At 35.9% G+C, this 17,803-nt stretch overlaps 1 protein-coding gene across 4 annotated transcripts in view; it reads right to left on the bottom strand.

Moving 5' to 3' along the window:
* The window catches only part of tspan9a (tetraspanin 9a), a 191,615-nt gene that overhangs the window by 109,169 nt on the left and 64,643 nt on the right, over nucleotides 1-17,803 (bottom strand). For 3 of the 4 annotated variants that reach the window (XM_015353235.2, XM_015353234.2, XM_015353236.2), the window contains one exon: nucleotides 7,734-7,798. The exons of the other annotated variant lie outside the window; for it this stretch is intronic. The gene's annotated coding sequence lies outside the window, so the exon portion shown is untranslated. The remainder of the gene's footprint in view (nucleotides 1-7,733; nucleotides 7,799-17,803) is intronic. 4 annotated transcript variants of the gene reach the window in all.

Raw genomic sequence — 17,803 nt, 5'->3', positions numbered from 1 at the left:
GTAATAGAAACACTAAAGACAAATAACCAGTTCCCTATGGTACTCTTCCTATTTTGATTAAAGAAACAAAACACCTAACCACTTCATCAAATTAGGGAGGAGCCGTAGCTTTGATATGAATAATATTAATATTATTATTATTATTAATAATAATAATAATAATAATAATAATAATAATAATAATAATAAATAGCAAGTTGCATTTATATACTATTCATCCCAAAAGATAATGAAGCACTTTCTTATTATTTATTAAGTACTTCTTATTATGATGACCCACTTATTTGATTATAAAGCATCTTGCAGCACCACTAAACAGCATTCTTTATTCTGAAATTAATTATATCTAGTTAATCTAATATACTTAGTGGAGAGCCACAGTATTTTTATGACCTCGCTCTTCACTTTTATAGATTTTATACTTTTATTTGATCTAGATCTCAGTTTAGTACACTAGTCAGATTAACAGATAAGAGAGGAAAATTATCCGACACCATAGAAGCTGTGAAGGAAACTTACATAGAATTAGCAAATTCAGACAAAGTGGTATGTATATGTACAGTTTATTCACGTAAGCTGTAAATTTCCTGATCTTTTCTCCATAAAAAAGTGGTGACAGGTTACTCCATCTTCCAGTCCTAAATCTGGTTCAGGGGGACAACAAGGTCTGTTTGTTGTTCATTCTGTTGGAGCTCTTAAAACACTGATGGTAAGTGATCGCTTTAACTTATCTGTTTGCTCATTTACCTATTTCTGCATTTAGTCTTTGGTTTCCAAAGCTGTGTTCCAAAGCACACCTTTTAGAACTTTAAGGTGCCTCTCTTCAATTTATGATAACTGGCTGCCCTAATTCTGATTACATAGTACTTTACATACAGTATGATCATTTTATGATGAGCAGATACAGGTGGGAACGAAAATGTATAAGCTCCCACAATGAGCACCCCCTCCCGTTCTCCAGTAGTCCAATTAAATACATTTCAGGAAATAAGACTTGAATGAGATTAATTCTGAAACTCATAAATCAGTACAGGATTAATAGCAATTACAAACCCAACCTTTTAAGAGTTGAAAGCAAATAAAAAATGTGCTTCTAATGGAAAAGTGAAATAAATTAGACTATTGTTAAAGACTTGTTGAGAAACACTTTACTACATAATGTGATAACGCATTTGAAGACTTAAAAAAAGGCTGTAACTGGTTCCACTAAAAATTCAATTTACAGGTCTGAATACTTAGCAATCATCATATTTCAATCTTCTCCCATGATTTTATTGACATCAACTGTACAGTATGTACAGTATCAACTGTACATACTTCTTACTCATAGAAGTATTCAGTTTTAGTATCCAGGTTTTGAATACAGCATTAAATTTTAAAAATATGCATGTATCATTTTGCAATTTCACAAAATGGGACACCATGGGAAGGGTATGAATATTTTTAAGGCACTGCAGATAATTGCTTAGGCTGTGAAATCATCACACATAGCTCAAGTTCTGTGTTAACTAATTTGCAAGTCAACGAAGGTCAATAAACCAAAGAAATGAGAAACAGGCAAAAAAAATTATACCAACTGAATGTCTATTAAAAACGTCTTAACATTATGTTTCATGTTTGAAATATTCAATTAAAACTGTTTCATAAAATAAAAACACTACTGATGTTACAATTCCTAAGCACTTTATTTTTAATACATTTAATTCAGTTCTACACTTCTGGGCAAATTAAACAAATTGAAAGTTGTTGAAAGTCAAAATGAAAAGCAAACTTTGCTAATGAAAACACGAAGCTGAAAAAAATAATCAGAACCATAAAACACATAACTGGGTATACCAAAATCAACAATTTGGAATATAGAGAAGATGAAAGAAACCGAGTCAAGACCAGGTCGGCCAAGAAAAACATCAGCAGCTGAAAGAAAAATTATCAGATTTGTAAAGGAAAACCCTAAAACAACTGTCAGGGAAATTACTAACAACCAGAGTGTTGGGTTAAAGGTATCCAAATCCACATTTCACAGATGACTGAGAAGAATCACAGAGGCTACACTGAAAAGATGTAAACCTATTATAAGCACTGAGACCACAGAACCAAAACTCAAGATTAATATTTGTGCAGAAGGACAAGGATGAGCCAAAAGGGTTTTAGAACAAAGTTACATGGACAGATGAGACCACAATAAACCACCAATGTGGAGGTAAGGTTAAAGTATGGAGAAAAAAGGAACTGTAGATTCTTGCATGACCGATCTCTGGAACTGGCTCACTCACCTTTATTGTTGATGCAACTCATAACGGTAGGATGAGAATCATTTTTTAATGGATTAACATCTGAATGCATTTCAACAGACAGTGGTAGATTCCAGTGCTGCATGATCACTTGTGATACTGCAGATACTTCATAGTTCCATAACTCCACTGGGAGGAAAACTATTGGACATACAGGAATGAGAACTAGAAAGGGCATCACCTACACATCATACACCCAACAGATATACAGTATCTATATGTTTATCTGGTATACTGGAGGAAGTAATGTACAAAGATCTATCAGTCCAAACCAGCCACAAGACAATAATAATAATAATAATAATAATAATAATAATAATAATAATAATAATAATAATAATTGCTTACACTTATATAGTGCTTTTCTGGACACCCCACTCAAAGCGCTTTAACATTTAACAACCAAGCGATTGGTAATGCATAAAGTCTTATCTATGTACACCATTAAAAACAGGATACAAAACTGGTTCGTTGAATTTTAATGCTACAAACTATTTGCTTGAAACAGGAAAGCCTTTTTGTGGAGGCAATATGGTAGCTTGTCTCGATTTGTGTGCTGTTCACTGAAGAGTTTACTACAACACAAGCAGCAGGATGCTTGGGAATACAGCCCCTGGTTTTTGTGAATGACAACAGGACAGCTTGAGCATATTGTTCTATGTTGAGAGTTGTACATCTACCAATACAATAAAATACCAGGTCAGAAAGCTGAGACTTCAACACATATTCAGGAACGAAATCTTATTTCGTGACCTGTTCAGTGAACCCTTATCTCACAATACAATGATATTACAAATTAGGCAGAGAATTCAAATACCATCATTTTTTACTATGCTGTGGAAAGACGGATTCATCCAAAAGTGATAGAGAAGTCCTTTTTATATGGAGAATAATATTATATATTATATATAATCTTTTTATATGGAGTTTCAATATATGTTCTCTATCCATAATAATGGAATCCCCCACCAAATGGTGTACTGTGTGAACAAAAAGAACACAGTTCTTCAGAATATTTACTTCTCACCCCATCCCACTCTTTTTGCAGGATGACCTTCATTTCAGATTGTGATGAGGGCAATGGTGTGTGTTACTGAATGAATGAATGAGCAGGTTAGATGCAACTCTCTTATGATCCTTAAGTCAACCATTCATTTCCTGGCACTGAAAGAGACTATTTAACAGGGGGTTCTAGTATTCTAGTCCTTGAGTATGCCTATAAAGTCATTTTTTACAGACCCAAATTTCCTGTCAATACACCTTTTACAGTGATTTATCCATATATACTTATCCAACCATCCTTGAAAATGAATTTTTGGGGTCCAATTTTTAACAGGCCAATAAAATGTATTCAAGCACAACCACAACCCCTCCCTGAATGGTGTCCTACCTTATACTCAGACAAATATCAAAACCAGGAGCAAGCAGTCTCACTGTGGAAAAGTTTCTAAACAAGTTCTTTTTTGTAAAAGCTGGGGAATCATTGTTTAATAAAAGTAGTTGTAAAAAATGACGGATTTTACTCTGAAGAAAAAAAGAAAAAAGAGCATTTTTATCTAAAAAGACTAATCTCTGGGCATTTCTAACTTCGTAGCAGTTCTTACCTCATCCTGCAGGCATTGCATACATTGTGGAGAATGAGTCACGTTAAAAATCTTTTACTGTGGGATTAAGCACAACTAATTAATACATCTGTAGGGGAATTTGATTATAAAATTGAAACCAATAAACTGAAATTCACAATATTCATATAAGAACTTTGTAATAGATACTCTATTTTATTTTCTTTCTGAGAAAATAATCTTACAGTTTAATTTCGTAAAGAAATAGGGCTGATATACATTAAACAATAACATCAAAGAGTGAATCTTGTTTTTTTTCTATGCAAGGTACATAATGGTAATAAATTCACAATGTCTATATCCTTGTGTCTAACTCCACTCTAAGGCTACTGCTGACATAGACTACTTTAAATTTATTCTTGCTGAATAATACCCTGCTACATTCTATGAAAGCAGCAATGGGATCCGAGAACTGCTCCGGGAACATGAGTTTCACAATATAACTTCTTCAATAATTTGGCAAACATTACTTTCAGTACTGAATACTTTCCCTGTGAACATTTTTAAAGCAACTGCACAAACTAATCAAACTGATAATATAAAAAAAGACAATGTTCACTAGAGACTGTACTTTTATGAGGAAAATGAAATTAAGGCATGTGCAAAGCTAATCTAGATGAAGCTGCAGGTTTTGTGAACTTCTGAACTTAAAAAGTTAAATATACAACTGGGTTTCTCTTTTACATTGTATATCCATGAAAAGCACATATTTGATCTTACTATTAGCAAGTTTAAAAATGTTTGATTTCAGTTTCAAAAGATACAGTTCATATTCAAATATACTGAAGCACATTAACAGGAAAACACAATTTTAATACATACTTACCAATCAAAAGCAAAAAAGGAGATTGTACAAAACTGTAACAATGTGTATAGTATGTTTTGGCTATAACCATCTCTCTGGAAGAGACCAGAGCCTTCTCATGAGCAATAAATGAGGTATGGTGTAAAGTTCTCAGCACACCTCTCTTAAACTATCTGAGCCACCCAGTCCTTTATTAAAGTATATGATATGCAAATCCATGATATACCTTCTTACTCTGTCACCTGCTTCTGCCTGGGAGCCAAAAAAAACCTTCAGTGATCCCCATCTACACTTCACAAGAAAGCAGAAAAGTTTGGCTGCTCCTACAGCATGCAGTGACAGCAGACAATACAGTCCAGAATGGAAGCAATGCTTGCTTCAAAGCTTAACTCTCTCAGCTACAATATTGCATTAAATGCACTGAAATCTAATTCCAGATAAAAACACTTTGGCGTATGTAATCATTCAGAGCTGAGCTGCAGAATACAAACACTAGGACAACTATCACGGGATATGGAAAACGGGAAAACATTTACATAGTGGAATTTAATACATTTTGTAGGATCTGCTGAATGGTCTGTAGGTATGTGAAATCCAAAGACAAACTAAGTGTGGCTGCTTATGAATACATGTTTATTACTAAAACACAGAAAACAGTGCAGTAAACTGAATTAATGATATCTGAAATAGTTTCACTGATAGAAAAATGGCATTACTTTCTGACTACTTCCTACTGTAAATTAACAAAATACTACCCTTATATAACCCTGTTTCTCTAGGTATAAAATTAAAATGTACTTTTTATGAATTAGGTTGGTATTGTTTGGGTTTTAATTTTAACTTTTATACTCAAGAAAGAAAATCTGCTGTGTCAGCTAATTCTCCACATGATAAAAACAAAAACCTTGTGAAAACAACTTATTAAAATTTGCCAGTTAATTTACACTGCAGAAAGTAATTCTTGATAGCACAAATATGTATAAAATCTCTCTTTTTTGCTTTCAATATGTGGATTAGATAAGGTATATACTTTAACAAACATTAATTGTTACTTCAAAGTGTAGCAATGACTTCAAATGACTGCAGACTTTAAAGCAATATAATGTTAAAACTGTGCAAGAGACTGAATAGAGCTATGCAAGGGATTGCAAGTAACATGTAGAACAATTCTTCTGCTGTTGCAAAATTCTCCAGGTTTCAAGGAGGTGATGTCATTTCTACAACATGTCCATTGCACTGGGCTCTGTTACATACTGTATACAGCACAGGCTAGTTGGATTCTGGAAACTGTACTGATGACAGGTCCATCAGAGTGTAAATGCTTCAAAATTAGTAGGCCTAAAAGCATTTGATTATGGCTCTTGAAATGCCTCATCCTAACATTTAAGGTACTATGATAGCATGTTATTGAAAGTAGTGGCTTGAAAATTGTATTTGAAGGGTGTTCCACAGATGTTAAGTGTAATGCTCTTATCACAAATAAGCACTCCACTGCCCATCTTACATCTTCTCTCTTTCTTCTTTCTTTCACATTGAGATCCAGCACATTGAAAGATTTACAGATTAAACACTTGGGAAAAACAATTGGTTAGATTTATGTACTAATGGGTTTATAATTACTTTTATAATTATTGCCAAAGAAAGGAGCATCCCTTTCAAAACAGTTACCATATGGCCTTTTGTTTGAACAATGCAGAATAACAATGCTATGCAAGATTATTTTACCAGTCTGTAAAGAAACAAAATCAAGTGCATTAGAAGATGGCATAGACGATACTACTGTACAGCAAAAATGGATGTAAAAGCATTAAAGTTGGTAAGGGAGGGGTCAGAATCACTTCAATACAAATAAAATCTATACCAACAGTACTTATGTACAAGTTTTTGCTGTCCTTACAAAGGTATAACCCCAGGTGTGCCAGTGCCATATATGCAAACACAATGACATCTAAAACAGCCCCTTACATTCATTCACAATATTTCCACTTAGCAAATCTGCAATTCATGATCTACTGATGTAAGTTAGGGAATCAATAGACAATTCCGAAGACCCATGAAAAGTCACACGGGGCCATCCATCCATCCATATATATAAAAAGTGAACATAGGGAATAAATATGCAAGTAGTTTATCATAAAAATTACAGAAGGCATGTGAAGACAGCACTAGTGTACGTCTGTCTCTAAAGCTATCCTGGAGCCGGCACCATCCTTCTTTGGTATTCTTTGCAGGCTTCTGTTTTCAATTACTGCTGACCTCCTGATACCCTATCACTCCCTGCCTCACATTCTTGTGGTCAAGAGGCCGGGTCTCCTAGCAGGCTTTCCGATATTTTAGTGACCTGCTCTGTCAATAATACTGAATAATCAGGCAGCTGAAGAGCATCTGGTGCTGAACCCTCCCCCTCCTACAATAAAAAATGTCCAGAACAGGCCGCAAGGAACAGATGAAGATGCTCAACACTGCCGAAGCCTTGACCGGCTCATCTACATCCCTGCTGTAGTAATCTGGAAGGACACCCAGGAGACGTGGCCTTGTGTTACAGTTTACAGACAGCATTAACTGCAGATTTGCCCATGTTATAGCACAGGACCTGCAATATTCCGTTCATCATGTTTCGATGTGGAGGTCATAGTGAAAAGTGCTGAAAGGTTTAGGGGGGGATTTTTTTTTCTCCGTTTAAAAAAAACAAAACCAAAATAAGTGTTGTTGCTTAAATTATGAACACTTTGAAAATGGCACTCAAACTGAATCAACAAAGACAAATTGTAATTACGAGTAAATTTAACACTTCAGAAAAATGTTACCAGATGCAATAAAGAAGTTAGGTACCAATTATGTGATCAGATTGATTTATATTTGTAGCAATTAGTACTACATTTCCTAAATTATGTTTACACTGGGGATACAGTATATATAATTATCAAATGAAAGTCTCAATTTATTACTTTTACCTGACAAGCTTTTCCACATCCATTATAGTAATTTTGCAGGAAATAAAGGAAATTATCTCACCTTCTGTTAATAAGTGAAGAGGGACTTTGTATGTACCACTGTTAGAAGCGAATGAGCTGTTCAGCCTGGAAAACAGAAATGAACGAATGTATTAAAGAAGTTCAATTCTTAAATAGTAATCCAGCATAAATTAGAACAAACCTAAATATTAAATCGTAGTCAAAACTTGTGGAACAACAGAAACTACCCCAGCATATAAAATAATCACTACTGCATCACATCAGAGGATATTGTGGCCGAATACAGAAGCTAAACATGTAACGTCCCCAGTTTTATAATCATTCAGAAGCCATTCATATAAATCAGAGGTCCCTTAACCTCTTAAAAAACAATTTCAGTATTCACATAAAAGTGTTAAAAAAAGAAATTATTCTTCCTCTATTTTCATCATTACCATTTTCCAGTAGATACGTTTTAGTTTTTGTTAATGATTTTGCAATAAAAAGACACAAGGACTTATAGTTCAACTCCACCACCAAGTTAGAAAATGATTAATGAGACGCACTGAAACAAGAATTACAAAAGGCTTCTGCAAGCATTATCTTAATAGCTCAATCTTTTAAGGCACGGGCATAGTTTCAGAGATTTATGATATTAAAACTAATATCTGTGTTTAATATCTATTTCATAATGAAGAATACTATCATTTTCTTTTCATTAAAGATGAACAAGAACATAACAAGGGACTGTATTAAAAGGGTTTTCTTTCACCCATCCTTCCATTTCTCAGAAAATTATTATTATTTATAGCTCTAATTGGTGTTCTTTCTTGATTTGGAGTAATGTTAAAGGTTTCCAAAGAAAAAGCAGAGATAATTGAATCTAAATTGACCATTCAAAATCTTCCCAGTTTTTTCTTCCAATATATTTTTTTTCAATCAGGTCCCTGTCCTCTTCATGGCAGCAGAGACAGCTTAGTCCTTCTGAAAGCAATTTCTGAAGGTACAGTAATTTCAGTCAATGATACAAAAAAGTAGAATGTCCCTAGGTTCTGAAATAAGCAAATATCTTATTAGGTTGAACTTAGGTTCATAAACTCAATAATCTTCTTAATCTTTACTCTCATTTTGGCACTTCCATTTAATTTAAACAAAGTTACACATTTTTAAATCTTAAGTGGGATACTAAAAGCACGTATTCGATACTACTTTGTATTCCATGACAAGTGCTTGGAAGCTAATTTGACAAAAATCTTAAACAGAAGTTGTTTTTAGTTTATAGAAGTGAACTCCTTGCGGGTTCACTATGTTTATTTCTTTGACATAACAAAAAGATTCATAAACAACCTTCAGAAATACATTTTTTGCAAAAAATTGAATTCTATCTGGACATGTTCAAAACCTGTTGAAGAAATGTTTCTATGATATTCTTGCAGCGTCAGATTTAACGATTTTCTTTGTTTATTGAAGAGAGTTAATAACATACAGATCTTCTAGCGCACTTAAAAGTGCTGACATCCATCTAAAGATGTTACTATATAAACCCATTCAATCACTCCTGAAGCATATACTATAAACAGGCCTGACTTAATTTGGTCTAAGACACAATTATTCAGACACTGTATTATTTTAACTGTCTGGAACACTGCAGGCACAAGTGCTTCTATTGAGTTGATGACAGCAGGTCATTTACATTATAAAATATAGATCTGAAAGATAATGGACGAATTTGTAATTTATAACAGGGATCAAGTTTAAGGAAAGGGATCTTTGCTATACATGGTCATATTGATTAAAAGAGAATTGCTCATTGCAGCAGAGTCTTTTCAAGGCAAACTCTTGGGCTGTAAAAAAAACAGGGTAAATGACCTTCAAGTGACTACTGGGGTGAACCAAGCTCCCTCATCTGAACAGAAATATGGTGAAAAGAAGCCTTAGCTGAAAATGAAGCCTTTTCATTTTAATAACAAAATACAGGTGCTGAAAACCCAAGCATGAGCTTGTATCAGGCGTCTTAACCTGGTCTCATTACACACTTAAGATTTGCTGAAGGACTGCAGCTGCCTCTGTTGCATACTGTGTCCAGCTGTGGCTCTGACACAAAACACTTAGGCCTGGAATGAATGAAGTAAAGAGCCTTTATTGGAAACATTTTTTAAAATATACCTTACATGTTTAATTTTTTAAAATACACTCAAATTGAAATTGATCATTCTAACCTACAGTACTATATTATAAGATGCTGAAAAGGGAAGAAAGAAAACACGTTTCAGCCGTGGAGCCTTTTTCAGGTGTCGACATCTGTAAAGGAATAAAAGGTGGTTAGAAAGCCTGGTCTTGGAACAGATCGCTGCAAAGAGACGGAATGCAGGTTAGTAAGAGAGGGGGGCAAGTGGCCCAGGGAAGAAGAGAAGGAGCGACGAAGAGATCTAGAAAAAGATTTGGAGGAAGGAATAGTGGGTCGCAGCAGATGTAAGTTGAAGTAGTTCAGGTGGGCAGAAACACCTGAAGAAGGCTCCATGGCTGAAACATTGTGTTTTCTTTCTTCTCTTTTCAGCATGGAATAAACCTATTACTTGTTCCTTTGTAGCCTACACATGCTGATGCAGCTAACCACCCGAACTATATCACAACAGATGTGAAAGCCTGAATTTAATGGTTTAACTGCTTAATAAAGTTTAATGCTATAAACACAAAAATAAGGAATTATTTTTTGCTCCTTTCTCAACCAATCATCGGAATCATAATTGAGCCTTTATGGAGGGTCAGCTCCAGAAAAAGACAGAGGGAAAAAATCAATGTCTTCCCTTTTGACCTGCATGAAGGCTGTAATTGCCTTTTCACCTTGGTAGACCCCATGAATAGAGTCATGGAGAACAAAAAAAAAAATCAAACAAATGTGAGTTGTTCTCTCCCTCTGGTGGGGAAAGTGGACGGACAGCTGTCCCCATTTGTCATTCCCTTCCTCTATTATTGACAGCACACATATCTTTCTGCACATCAGCTTTTATAGTATTTCACTGCTACTGGCGCCCATCTCCTCTCCGGCAGGATCTCAGGGACCAAGGAGCAAATGAAAGGCATGTTTGCCTCCTAATCTATCTTTATTACTGTAATTCCAGACCTCAGAACACAAATCCTCAACAGCTGCATTCACCCACATTTTCTTCCAAAATGCAGTAGGCTGCCTGTGTCCCCTTAAAGACGAAGCTAAGTGCATTACAGCATGTCAAAAATATGCTTGACTACAGAGAGGCAGTGCACTTTCACGCCAGAAGACACTTAATATTGGTGGTCCATCTACATTTAAAAATTTATTTTTGACAGATTAGGGTAATTTGTGGATAAAACGTAAAAACAACAGTTTTAATCTGAAGTGATAAATTCAGACAAATAAAAAGAGGAAATAATACAATTCTCCTCTTGATCAAGAGGAAATAATAAAATGAATGCGGAACAAAGAATTTAAATGAGGTCTAGGTCAGTTTCATTTCTTGCAGGCATCAGGAGGACAATGAACATAAGAAGAGCATGACTATACCAGTACAAGAACCTATCTTAAATACAGAAATACAATTAAAAAAAAAAACTTTATTCTGAATGTGACTGAATTCATTTAACGTAAGACCAACTTGGTAACAATGCTGAGACTTTTGATTGTTTAGTGTTTTGTCAAGGTGAAGACCACTAAAATGATCTTGAACAATGAGTCAAGTTCATTAACATTTCCAGAAAAGTTAGCAATGAACACATTCTGCATTGTAACAGCAATGTGTTTTACTGCAAGCTAAAACACAACAGTATTCCTTTTAGAAATGTGAGAAACAATTAAGAAGCAGGCATCAACTGAAGCATACTGACACAGACAAGTAACACTTCATAAAAATACCCACTGGCCTACTGAAATTTTTATTTTTGGCTTGACATTACCAGCAGTATATTCTCTCAGTGCACATCAAGCAGAAACAAAACAAAAATGGGTCATCCAATAAATGATTACTGTTCTCTGCTTTCTCTTAACTTATAGGAGTTAGTGTGCTTAAATGGCATTTTACATATTTTACAAACCAAAAATTAAAATAAACTGTTTCCTTCTTGAATCTGTACAGTATATGTGCCAAGTCCCAAAACATGCTTCCAGTAGGTGTTGCACAAAATCCATTTAAGGCAATTATTCCAGTTAAAACGTTTTAAATTTGAAGCTGAGTCAAGGAAATAAGGTAGGAACAGCAACTGTATATTTCAATTGTAATTACATTTTGAATACAATCTCTCTCTTGGTTCCTTAGAGTTTCACAGTTCCACTATATCTTATCCATTTACTGGCGTTACAAGTTGTAAATCAATCTTCCTTAATCCACCCAGGTTTCTTATTAAAATTGGTGGAGAGATCTATTATTGGTGAAAGTAGCAGGAAGGGTTTTGGCAACATGGTAGTGTGGTAGTGCCATGGTTGTACCTCACCAAAGATTCACCAAACATTTTGTGTGATCATGTTGAAATCCTAAAGAATGATGGACTGTACACTAAAAATTAAAAAAGGAGTAGACGTACTGTAGGTAGCGATAGGCAAAGAAATGTTATCTTATGATCGTTAATTCACAGACCATAAATGACCAATTGCAATATTTTCTTTCTATCATACAGCCACGAAAACTTAAAACCTGTAAAAAGCCATGGAAGACAAGGAAAAAAAACTTACAGTATACTGACAACCTCAAGCAGAACCGAGGCCCAACAAAACAAAAACAATATGCCTAACTGCTGTGCCGTTAATATTACCTGTGCTTCCTCCTATTGTCCCTATCAAACTCTTAATATCACTACAGAAAATCAATGCTTTTTTGTCACATCATTATTTATTTGTGTTCACTGCAATGGTTTATTAATTTACTCTGAAAATGACTTCTGTCTGTTGTTTTACAGATTTCAGATTACATTTAGCTGAAATGCTATGGCTGCTCCCTATTTTATAAAACTCTTTTAGAATTGCCTAGAAGGATTTCTCAGAAGCAGGTAACACAATGAGAATATGAAAAACAACAGTTTGAAAAAAAAATATGTGCATTATGAATGAAAATGCAATTGGCAATTAAGATGTTTTTAATTGTAGGGCAGTTCAATACAAGTAAATAACACTCTACCTCAAACTGAGAAGAACTCAATCAGCAAGAGGGGGAGCCAGAGCCTATCCCATAAGAAATGGGCACAAGTCAGGGTACACCCTGGACAGGATGCTAGTCCATCACAAGGCAAGCAGACAAAAACAGACGTGCACACGCACAGCAGTGCATGTTTTTGGACTGTGCGAGGAAGAAAGTGGGGAAGCATGCAAACTTCATGCAGATAACACCCCAAGTCCAGAATTGAACCAGGACCCCAGAACCGTGTGGCAGCAATGCTAACCACTGTGCCACCATGCCACCCTACTGGCACATATACAAATCAATCATTAAGAATGTAAGAAAGACCTACAATGCCCACTTATGCCCAATACCAATATCTTGTCTCTATTATATATGATAAAAACACTTTATTGGGCATATACAAATTCTTGTATTGTAGGAATTGGTCTTTTTTCGCTACCCCAACTTGCTCTCCATGAGACACAGTCAGGGAGAGAAGCTTGGGGTCAGAGCGCAGGGTCAGCCATTGTACGGCGCCCCTGGAGCAGTTGGGTTTAAGGGCCTTGCTCAGGGGCCCAACGGAGTAGGATTACTCTGCCGGCCACAGGAGTTGAACCGGCAAACCTTCTAGCCACAGGTGCAGATCTTTAGCCACAGAGCCACTGCAGATAATATAGGCAGATATCAAATGCCTACAAGCCCATAAAGTTTCATTAACTGAATGCAATGAAGGGTCATATACTGTAAATAAACCAAGTTCTCTTTCCAAAAATGATGGTAGCATACTAAAATGGAAAAAAATATATGTATATTTTTAATTAAGTGTACTGAATGTATAGCAATAACAAAAACAAAAGATTACTCCACTTGGAACTTTAAACTTCATTTGCAAACCATTACATTAAGGCAGTGTGGGGACTTCTGAAGGGTGAAAAGGTCTGAGGTGTCATCATACATTATCTATGTCGTCAGCAGAAACTTTGCAGTTTATTACATCGTCTGTTCCACAGTTCCTCACTGTTTCACATGTGGATTCATGTGATCATTCAACAGCTCTCCCTTCACAGATTGGTCAACAGCATATAAAGAGGAGATGGATTTCTGATCTGGAATTTCAGGCATTAAGAAAGCTGTCAGTCAAAAAGAGAAAAAAAGATCAACTCAGCTGCTCAAGCACATCTTTCTGCAGATCTGTGTTACTACATATTAATAGCCATTACTATAACTTCCTTGAATCTCATTGTGTGTGACAGTGACAGTATAGGGGTTTCTAGCACACTAATCACATGCAACCAATAAATTGAAACAAACTAAACCTGGTTAGACTGAAACCACAGGTTAAGTCAAGAATTAATATTTTTTAGATCAGTAATACATAGGCTGAAAAGGGATTTTTAAATGTGTGTTTAAAAATATTAAGCTACTTTTGAAGGAAAGAAATTATACACATCAATAGTTCTCTCCATACAAAGAGGCTGAAAATCCCAAATATTCCTTTCCATATCTAACCCACTTTTATTTCAAGCTATTAAGAATCAAACAGGCAAAAAAACCAAAATGTGTTTCTGATTTATTTAATATGTTGCTAATCGTGACATTATACAACCCAATAAAATGCTATTCTTATGTATTAACATCTTATCTCTTCTTGGATTGTTTAACAAAGGAAAGACACAAAACTGTTTTTAGAATTATGTCAAAGTCTTTTTACCACTTAACCCTCTCAAGTTAAACTATTTGTTACATCTAATTAAGACAAAAAGGCAACTACTTTAGTTAGTTTGAGCTGCAAGGGAATACAGGTTTGTTCTATGCCTTTTCTATTTAAAAAGTTTACTTTTGTAATGTAAAAAAAAAAAGTTTTACATTATTTTCTGCTTTTTCCTAATTAACCCTAACCCTTAAAGTGCAGCACAAGCTGTACAAAATCCCTGAAAACAGAAAAAACTAATTTCTATTCCATTTTATTGGAAAGAACAAAGCATGCACATTATTAAAACATATCGCAACAACTTTTTAAATTGCTCAGGAATGTCTTCTTTATTCGGACTACTATATTGAGATATTTCTTACATCCTTAACATAACATAATTCAAGATCACCATAACATGGAAAGGAGATATTGTTGCATTAAATAATTCAATTATAATAATGTTCAATGTGTTATGACTATATATACAGTATGTGGTGGTACAGCTCTGGGAGTATTTTCAAAAAACTTCATATATATTTAGATCTGTTAAAACCACACTGTTTGATCACTAAATTACAGTCATCAACACTGTCATATCTTAAAATGACAATGCTGCCGACAAAGCAATGTAAAGCATCCTTACCACCTGATCCTGCAAATATGCTGGAGGGGAGAGTCATGGTCAGGAGATGACTGAACACTTATCAAGTGACCCACTCATTGAGAGTTACAGGTCCCAACTTCCTGTAATGGTTTTTGGCAGGCAACCAATGTAAAGACGATGAATGTGTTCATCCATGTTTGACCAACAAATGAGAACTCAGCTAGCACGTCTTTTCTTTAGGAGGAATTTCCTTTGTGATTCGTCATGCAAATGCTGACATCTGCTAACACCATTCAGATAAGATTTTTTTTTGTCCCTGCATGTTAGTTATACTCATTACAGATTTGCTGGGGTATTCAAGAAAATATGTCGGGACGTGTACAGCTGTGAAGCCCCACATCGAGTGAAATTTAACGCTCAAATTAAATACAGACATGGGCTCTCATTGTGTAGCTGCAGCAAGTGTGGAATAGTTGCAGGATGAACTGTCACCACTGATAACCCTGAATAATCTTCCTCAGCATTGGTAAGGCATGACATCACAGTCATGCAGGGGTTCGGGATGAATAAAGAATTCAGTGATGCTTCAGTACTTGAACTACCACAGACACAGTGCAATAACATGGGAGGGAATTGCAGCATGAATCCCAAATGCCATTTCTGCTGACATATAGTGTTTTTATCCTTCATGCTAATTTGTTAGAAATTCTGAGTTATTCTCTAAGGTACAAGGCATCGGCTAGAATGGATTTCTGAAGTGTAAAAACCCTGTGGTTTTCCCAGGATTTTAAATTTAACTAAAAAAACAAGTTAAAAGATAACTGAAGAAACATTGTAAACAAAAAATCATCAGGGGTTAAAACAAAAATTAACTCAAATGGAAAGTTAGCTTTCTCTATGTGTTTTGTGTTTTTACTGCAAGGACATGTGGAAGAACTATTGTCTTGTTTTAGAATAGGTTTAAGCAGCTGTACAGTAGCACAATGATGTAGTACAGTTTATAACTGGTGAAATGAAGCAGAGTGAAAAAGAATGAAAAGGGAAACTCAACAATGCATTTAAAGTTAATAATCCAAGAAGACTCTGGGACAGTATGAAGAAAACCAGGAATATCCTCAGTCAGGAAACCAATAGTAACTAATAATGAGCTTCAGTTTTCAAATGAACTAAATTTGTTTTTACCAGGAATGACAAAACATACACCTCTGATGATTGTTATTGCATTCTAAAGGCAAATTTACTTAACAGTTCTTATAGGGTTATAATTAATGAAGATAAAGTCATGAATGCTTTTTAGAGCACAAATCTTTATAAGCCAACTGGTCTTGATAATAAAATATTGTAACGCTTACGGCCGACAGGCACTGTGTAAGAGCCGGCTTACCAGAGCGGTGACGTCGCCGCCCTTCCCTGTGATAGCAGGACTACAGCTACTGGGCTGTAGAAAGATCTCTCTTTAGCTCACCGAGCTGGGTCCCTGTTGAGTGACGCGGGAGTCCCGGGTTCGAGCCCCTGATGGTGGGGGACCGACCTAATGCGGCAAGGGCGCCCGCCTGAGCCCCCGTTGCGTTACATTGGTGTCAGAGCGGGGTGGGATAGCCCTTCAACAGGGACGGCGAGTTAAGCGGGGGAGAGTGTAACGCTTATGGCCGACAGGTACTGTGTAAGAGCCGGCTTACCAGAGCGGTGACATCGCCCCCCTTCCCTGTAATAGCAGGACCACAGCCCCTGGGCTGTAGAGAGATCTCTCTTTAGCTCACCGGGGTGGGTCCCTATTGAGTGACGCGGGAATCCCGGGTTCGATCCCCCGACGGTGGGGGGCCGACCTAATGCGGCAAGGGCGCCCGCCTGAACCCCTGTTGCGTTACAATATATTGCTCCAGTGGCAACAAATTTTCCAGATGTCTGTAGCCATGCATACTATTCCTATGGAATGGAAAACCTCCTATATTATACCCCTCCCTAAGAAGACCTGTCCAAATGCCACAGTGGTTTCAGGCCAGTTGCTCTTACAGTATGTCAGTTTTGACTAAATCATTGCAGAGGATTGCAGAGGATTTTGGTTCAGAGTCTCACACAGTAAATGGTAAACTGGACAAACAGATGCTTTGAAGCACACTAAGGTACTTTTAGGGCAATTTTTCCATGACTTTTAATGATCCAATGGGACATTTTATTATCAAAAATGATTCAATTGCAGATCAATCCATATAGGATATTTTGGTACAATACATTCCTAACAAGAAAATTGCAGCAGGTTAAAGCTTCTTCTGAGGGAGAAATTACCTGTGGTGAACCCCTGGGGTGTTTGAGTTCTCCACTGGTCTTCATTTCACATTATATACAAATGATTCTGCTGTTAGTAGTCCAAACCAATTTAATTCAAATGTTCTGATTAGTCCACCTCTGTTGTCTGATGAATGATAATGATGACCCTAACCCATATCAGAACAGTGCAAATAGTTGGGTTGCATGGTGACCAGAATACCTTGATTTTAAATAATGGAAAACTATAAGAATGTGTCTTTGGTCTTGAACATGATAAATAAGATATTGTCTTTTGTCTTGAACATGTTAAATATCCTTCCCCAGACATATTTCATAATGACTCTTATAAGCAAGTCACATCCTATAAACATCTGGGAATATACATACTGTAGATGCTAATCTGTCCTGGAGGGCACATGTTGACTTTATTTGTCATGAAC

The sequence above is a fragment of the Lepisosteus oculatus genome, chromosome 7 (assembly GCF_040954835.1).
Source record: "Lepisosteus oculatus isolate fLepOcu1 chromosome 7, fLepOcu1.hap2, whole genome shotgun sequence".
Taxonomy (NCBI): Eukaryota; Metazoa; Chordata; class Actinopteri; order Semionotiformes; family Lepisosteidae; genus Lepisosteus; species Lepisosteus oculatus.
This window is presented reverse-complemented; position numbering and strand designations above follow the sequence as displayed.